The sequence below is a fragment of the Sceloporus occidentalis genome, unplaced genomic scaffold (genome assembly GCF_023333645.1).
Source record: "Sceloporus occidentalis isolate IW3139 unplaced genomic scaffold, rSceOcc1.0.p SCAF_172, whole genome shotgun sequence".
Taxonomy (NCBI): Eukaryota; Metazoa; Chordata; class Lepidosauria; order Squamata; family Phrynosomatidae; genus Sceloporus; species Sceloporus occidentalis.
This window is the reverse complement of record NW_028317152.1, coordinates 1,450,192-1,458,086: the sequence shown is the minus strand read 5'-3', so window position 1 is coordinate 1,458,086 and position 7,895 is coordinate 1,450,192.

The window sequence follows — 7,895 nt, the reverse complement described above, 5'->3', positions numbered from 1 at the left end:
TGCGCCCCATCTAAATTTCGTTGGGCAATAACATGCTTCAAACCCTTATATTCTCTGACACTTGTAATTTTATGTGAATTACTATTACCCCACTTAATTCTCTGCACTGGAGAGCTAATTGCACTTGTGCATGCATGCATTCTATATCCAGATTGTCAAAAGTGACACAGCAAATGTTGTGGCCTATAATACCACAGGCTTTGATTACAAAGTTATAGTTGCAACAGATGGATTGCCAGATGTTATATTAAGTCTTCTTTCAAATAGCTTAATTTACTATGACCCCCAACTGAGTTTCTATTGTGGAACACAAATTGAACACTCTAAATGCTATATATTTTGCCTCATTCTTGTAGCCAAGCCTTGGAATTACCCCATATAATTAGATTGCTGCATATAGTATTTCATCCTAGAACAGGTTTTTAAGAAATGTCTTTTAGGAGGTAACCTCATAAGTGAAAACCCTATGGCTTGTTTCCTAACATAGTAATGAGACAATGGTGTGCCCAGAAAACCATATTCATGGTGCAGTCATGTATAATAACTATGCTTAAAGGAATAGTTTACTGTCCCATGCATCTCCACCAGTAAATGAATGAACAGGCTAGTGGAGAATATATCATGCATGCATAGTGGCAAGTAAGAGATCTATTTGGCCAAACACATCTACTGCAAGCCAAGTGTGAGGGCGCTTCCAATGCAGCGGACTGGCTGCCCGTCCAGCACACTGCAGAGGAGGTGCCCCATGCAGATCTATGCCCTAGCTGGTGTCTGCTTTCCCTATAGGTAGCGCCAGCTACACATGCACTCGCAGGTGTCAGTATTCCCAAATTTGTGAAAAGTCATGAGGTATTTGTGAATGGTCTGGTAGGAAGAAAGTTACTTTTTTGCCCCGTCTTTACCAAGTGACCATGTGAAATAAATAAAAATTTGCATGCCAATGCATTTAGTGGATAGCTGAATAACCTTAAAAACAACAGTTGAAATTGTTGAGACACAAGTGGTAGATTTGTTTGTAATGCTGGCAGAGCCTGTCCTTACATCGTTCCATGCGACCCAGGCGGCACTTTGACAAGGGTGGCAATTTGTGGAGCATTTTTTTCTGCATCTCTTTCCCCCCATGAATCTATCTGCATTATTCTGGGCTATTGTGCACTTCCGCCAAAACGCTGAGCCAAAGGGACAACCTCTTCCCCGTTCCACTAATCAGGGAAGAGGATGTGCCCAAGAGCTTTATACTTTTACGGAAGTGCACCAGGAGCAGAACGTAGTGGGGTCACATAACGCAATGTTATGTGACTCCATGGTTAAAAGCACGGTTGCTCACAGCCGGAGGGAAAGCTATGATTTAGGTAAGGGGGTGATTGAGGCAGGGAGTAACAAAGTGTGATGGGGGGAGCCAAATGTAAGATCTGGAAAGCAGACAAGGAAAGAAGACAAAGAAAGAAGAAAAAAGAACAAAAAGAGGCAAGAGAAGAAGTGGAGCTGCGGGAAAGGAGAGAGGGACGCAGTTGGTGGAAAAGGTGCATCCTCAGACCCAGGCAACACAATGTCTTGGGGCGATCCTGAATGCTGGATTTACTTACAGTATTAATTCAGATGTTAGTACCTGATTAAATTAATCACCTCTCTACCACGAGTAATAAAACCCTAAACAATGTGAGTAGGAAAACTTCTGAGGAAGGTAGCAATAGATAGTGCTAATGAGTATACTTGTTCTGGGGATAATATAAATGTTATTATCATTATCATTTTCATTATCATTAATACAGTACAAAAAAAACACCCCATAATTACCTGCAAAATTTATTTTTCAGAAAGGAATATATTCTATGTTCCTGGAAAAAAATTAAATAAAATCTATAAAGAGGTAAAACAACTGAGAGAAAAGAAAATATCAGTAAATTTATGTCAGTCATAACTATTTTCATTAAGCTAATAGACATAGAATTAATGTTTCTATTAAAACAACAATAAGCAGGGAATGGAATTTAATGAAACATAATCTTTAATAGCTTCAGATCTAAAAAAGTTATGGAGATCATTATGAAAACATTACATGTTATTGCTTTTTTGTGTATAACTGATATAAAGTTACCTTAAGTACAACAGACAAAGTTTATGTAATGAGGTTTGCCGTAGAACCAGTTAATGTTAATATTGATTTTTTTTAAGATAACATATTGGGTATGTGTGAATAACTGCATTGGCAAGGAATGATCCTGCTGCGTGCTTCACGCCTATTTATAATCACTGCCAAGATATATAAAGACTAAATGGAGGCTATGTCTTACCAGTACTATTTATGCCAATACTGACTAGACCATTTACATAACAGATCCAGATGTTAGATTATTCTTATTAGTATTGATCCTATTCTCCATTACACACTACCATTTATTTGAAAAATTGTACTTTACATAAATTATCATTACACCACTTTGAACTCCAGGGTAAAGAGATGGGAAAAAATAATGTATCTCTTTGCCAATGAATATGGAAACAAACCATCAAGTAATAGAACATTTTAAAATAGACTACAATGTATTAGTCAATAATATTGCATAATAAAATAATTTCCAAATAACATTACGCTATTGAAATTGTTGATACCGTTACATAATTTCTATTAACCCAGGGAAACAGTGGCATTTTTCTTGTGGTGAATTATCATATGCCAAACATAAGGTTAACGTCCCATACTTATGGTAAGTTACATGTGTCATGAATGACAGTGCTAGGGAAATCCAGCATTTGTCAGACAATTCATACCTAGCAATTGTGATATTGTGTTAATTCTTTGAGCTTCAGCCTTTGCTTTAATTGAACAAAAAATAAATACTCTGACAAAAAGTGGATTTGCTCAAGGTCAGGTAGGTCTGCCATTGTTTTATATAAAGGTTGTTGTGCCAGTTGTGTAGAATAAGGACCCTGCCTGTCAAGTCATGCACAAGCCTAGTTGGACTCTATCGTGGGGTTTATTCAAGAAAGGAGAATTGACAGGACAGCTGTGGTTTCACCTATCTACTTATTGTGGGCCAACACTGTCCATTTGTTTCTATGAAGAAGGGCTGAGCTCACCCTGTATTATGAATACTTCCATATGTAAAGAGGGTATGAAGACTTTTCATTAATCTAACTATACATTACATAGGTTCAGCCAAGCTCTTCCTGCAGCTGAAGCTCACTGAGGTAAACATTCATAATGTAGAGTAGGTCAAGGAGTGGAAACCACACCTTTTTCTGCCAACTCTGGTTTTAGTGAATAAACCCCAGTGAATACTAGATGTCCTTACCATGGGCACAGGGTATACCTTTTTTGGACATTTTGCTTACCCCTGACTTCTGGTTTGTGTGTGCCACCCATGATGAACCAACTGCACATGCAAAACATGTTGCTTAAACAAGCTGTCCAAGACAAGTTCATCTTTACCATCAGATGTTCAGATGAAGCTGAATGTCAGCCCGTGACAATTTTTCAAAATCAAAGTAATGATTCAGTGCTTTTACAAATAGGCAATGATACAACCACATAAGTGGGTTAATAATAGAAAATGTTGCCAAATATACTCATTTTGCAATAGGTTTGTGCACACACACGAGTATAGGTAAACATTTGGAGGACATTGTAACATTTTCAAAGGGAGCATTTTCTTAGACTGCTGCTCAGGACTATCTTTAATATTGATTGGGCAATAATTTGCTTCACCCCTCCCCTGCTCACCGGCATGCATTCATGCCCTCCACCCCAACATCAAAAAACCCAACAAAAAAACAAAAGTAGTTGTCATACTGACTCTACAGATTAGGGGAGTCAGTCAGAGTCAGTGCAGTCTTCTTTCCTTCGGAACCCAGCGTGTGAGACGTCCTCACATTATACACGCAGGGCAGAGAAGGAGCACAACACTAAGCTGATTGCATAGCGAATGCATGGTGCAGGTATGGCGAGTGACCCAAAGGGACATGCCAGTAGTAATCAGGGCCGGCTTTAAGTGGTTGAGTGTATGGTTATCGCAGGTTAATGATGATAAAATAATACACTTATGACATAAACATTCCATGGCAGAATAAAGCATTGGGGCACTGTTCTATCAGCAATAACAGAAGAGAGGGAATTAACAGTAGACTTGGGCACCAGGGGGCTCTTCGTGTTCGTCTTCAGCAAAAAAAAAATCTTCGTATTCCGCGAATATTCGCCCGTTCCTGTCTTCTCTTCGGGCGAATATTCGTGGACATTCTTTGTGTTCGTTTTTTCTGTTTTTTATAAGTGGTTAATACGGGGTTAACGCGTACCGCAGCTCTGGCGCCAGGAGTTTAATTTTTTTAAATAAAAATAAGGGAGTAAGGGAGAGGTGAGAAGTAAGCAGGTGCCGAAGAGAGAGGATTTGTATGTGCATGCATAAGTGTATGTGAGAAAGGATCTCTATGTATAAGTGCAGGTGAGCATTGATGTCTATGTAAAGGTGTATGTGAGTATGGATGTCTATGTACAGTAGTGTGAAAATGTAAATGTACACCCTCTTTGAATTATATGGTTTTACATCAGGACATAAAAACAATCATCTGTTTTGTAGCAGGTCTAAACATTAGGTAAATACAACCTTAGATGAACAACAACACATGACATATTTACTGTCTGCAAGATCAAATTAGAGGTACATAATCAGTAACACTACAGAACCTCAGAGAAAAAAAAGATGACCCATTGGAGGGACTTCGCTTCACTGTACAGCGGTGAGGACATCCCTCGTACTCTCCACATGTACAACCCCTATGCGTCTGATGAAGCCATCATAGCTTGGTTATATCGATTTTGCAACAAGGTATCTAACCCTTAGAAAGTAGGAAATGAGATGGGGATTTGGAACGGTAAGAGGAGGTTCCTTGTGCAGTTACAAGAGCACATGGAAGGGGTCAGTGGAATGTGGCATCCTCCCCAGAGTTTCTCCCTCGGTAGAAACAGAGGATACTGTTCTACCCAGGGATGCCATTCTTTTGCAGGAGATGCGAGGGCTATGGGAACACTCGGGCAACCTGCACAGCCAACCCCAGGCCCCTATGCAGGAACTATGGGGCCACCTTACTGCTAGCTATGATAAGTTAAGTTGTGCAACGGATGTGGCAAGCCAGACCATATACTTTCTGTCCTAGCATGCCCGGCGGCCCTGGACAGATATGGCTGCTGGACAGCCTGGGAAGCTAGATCCAGGTCCAAGTAAGTCCTCCCCTACAGCTGACCCAAAGGAGCCTGCGATGGTGATGTAGCCGCTAGATGATTCTGCTGTGCTGGTTGCGGTGGGATCAGTAATGTGAATTGATCAGAAGAAGGAACAGGCTGTTTCGGGTCCAGTGTTTTTAAATCCCTGTGTAGTTCCTTCTACCAGCCGTGAGAGTCACATTCTTGTAGGAGACCTTGGGAGCAGTCCTGAAGACAAAGGTGGAAAGTCCAGCAGTAACCCTTACGAAAAATTACTGCAGTTTTTTCTGAAGTAATACTGCAGTTTTTTGGACATGAAAAAACTGCAATACTGCACTTTTACTGCAGTATTACTGCACATTTACTGCACTTTTACTGCAGTATTACTGCACATTTACTGCACTTTTTTTTTTTATATTGCAAACCTACAGTTTTACTTCAATGTGCTGTAGCTTTATTGCATTTGTACTTCTGTACAAAAATAACTGCAGTACAACTGCAGTACAGTGAAGTACAAATGCAGTAAAACTGCAGTAAATGTGCAGTAATACTGCAGTAAAAGTGCAGTATTGCAGTTTTTTCATGTCCAAAAAACTGCAGTATTACTTCAGAAAAAACTGCAGTATTTTTTTGTAAGGGAAGATCTGAACATCAGGTCCGGAACAAGCGTTAATTGCATCTATTGTAGAGGAGACTGTCCAATCCCTAATCTCCATTAACCCTGCACATATGATTGCTCTGATGGAAGCGAATGTGGAGTATATCCAGCTGGCCCTATGCCTAAGAGGGGGAGGTCTGACAGTGAATCCCTTCTGGAGGCTGAATTGGAGGTCCGGGGAGACAACGCGGAGTAGAAATCCTAAGTAGAGTTTTCCGGGAGCCCTAGAGATGGCACAGTTGAATCATCAAAGCAGAAGTCAGAGCTAGGAGACTTTCCGGAGTCATCTGTTGAAGTTCCATGAGAGAGGGAAGGAAGAGAAAGAAGTGGTGCTAATAAAAACAATTAGACTGGATCTTAATGACATTTACTGCCTGCAAGATCAAATTAAAGGGGTAAAAACAGTAACACTACAGAAGGTGGCTCAAAGCATACAGAGCTGTGCAGGTGTTGCTGAGACTTTCTCTGTCTGATAAATTTTACATCATAGATTACAGCAGCATATCAGATGTTTTAGACTCTGAAGGTGAGAGAGACGCTGATAAAACACACTAGACCTCACACTGGATCTCATTATGAGTGGTATTCTCCCCTCTCACTTATATGCAAAGAAATGTGTGCGTGTTTGTTGAAAAAACAATAGGTAAAAGTGTACATGCGCCACAACACTCTGTGGGAATCCCACTCTCCCACACTTCAACAAGATAAAAGACAGGTATTGGTGGTGAGCGGAGCGACATAATATAAACGTAACTCACCCTCACTCCAATGGGTTATGTAGAATAAATGATAATCCATTTGTAGATATCTCCATTCAAAATACAGTTGGGTGTGTGATCCCTAATCACACCAGGCGTTGATGATTTGAGTCATTGTTTGTTTTATGTTGGTGGTATTTTAAACATAAAGTTTTTTACTACGTGTTTTAAAAAGAATGTACCTTTCATTCCTTTTTACACTACACGGCTGGTCGTATTTTTAGGAAATATAACTTTTACGCACTGTCTCTTAACTCTCCTTTGCTTTTAAATCCACCAAAGCAGTATGTCATTTGAGAGAAAACAATACAATTTTAGCCTGAATCTTTTATCAAATCCAAAGAAATTGGCTGTTGCCATACTATTGAAAGAACAAACTGAACAGGTGGCACAATACTTTCTCACAGAGTCCAGAAGAGTTTGGCAGAATGTATGTCGCCACTTTCTATCCAACTCTCAAAGAGATCTTGCATGGCAGGTAGTGCATGAATGTTTGCCTACAAGGCAATTTCAGCACAGGAGAGGTTTTGGTAACACAGCTAAGTGCCCCAGAGATCAGTGTACACAAGATGAGATGGTGTTGCATATATTTTGTAACTGCTTTAATGCACAGGACATATGGAAAAAAGCAGGACCATTTTTAAAATGAATTTAAAATGGGTTTTAAACTATACAGTTGTTTTCTATGGCCTTTTTACTTGTCCCACAGCTGACCAGTCACTTGTTTTATGGATTATGATGAATTGTATAAAAGAAGCAATTTGGAAGGCAAGGAATATCTTCCATTTGTCTTAAGATGGCTTTAAGCAACATGTAGAACAATACAAATGGAACGTTCCAAAGACTGGTATAATGTATTTTGTGTAACGTCCTAATTTCATGTAAAATGTTTTCATTTACTTTATCATTTTAAATATTCCATTATATCATTTAACATGTTTTAAATTATTATACAATGACTTCTTCATTGTCTTTGAGTCCGACTACAGATAGTAGGCCTCCCAACAAATCTAACTATAGGGAGCAGGCCTTCCACCAGTCTGACTACAGTGTGCGGGCCTCCCACCAGTCCGACTACAGAGAGCGGGCCTCCCACCAGTCCAACTACAGAGAGCGGGCATCCCACCAGTTTGGCTTCCTCCCGTGTGCCCAGCTACAGATCCAAGTCTGAGATACTTGTCCCCTATCCGAGTCCAAGGTGCTTGTCTCCTATCTGAATCTGAGGTGCCTGTCCCCTATGTGAGTCCGAGGTGCTATCCAGCCATGATGTTCCTCTTAAGGC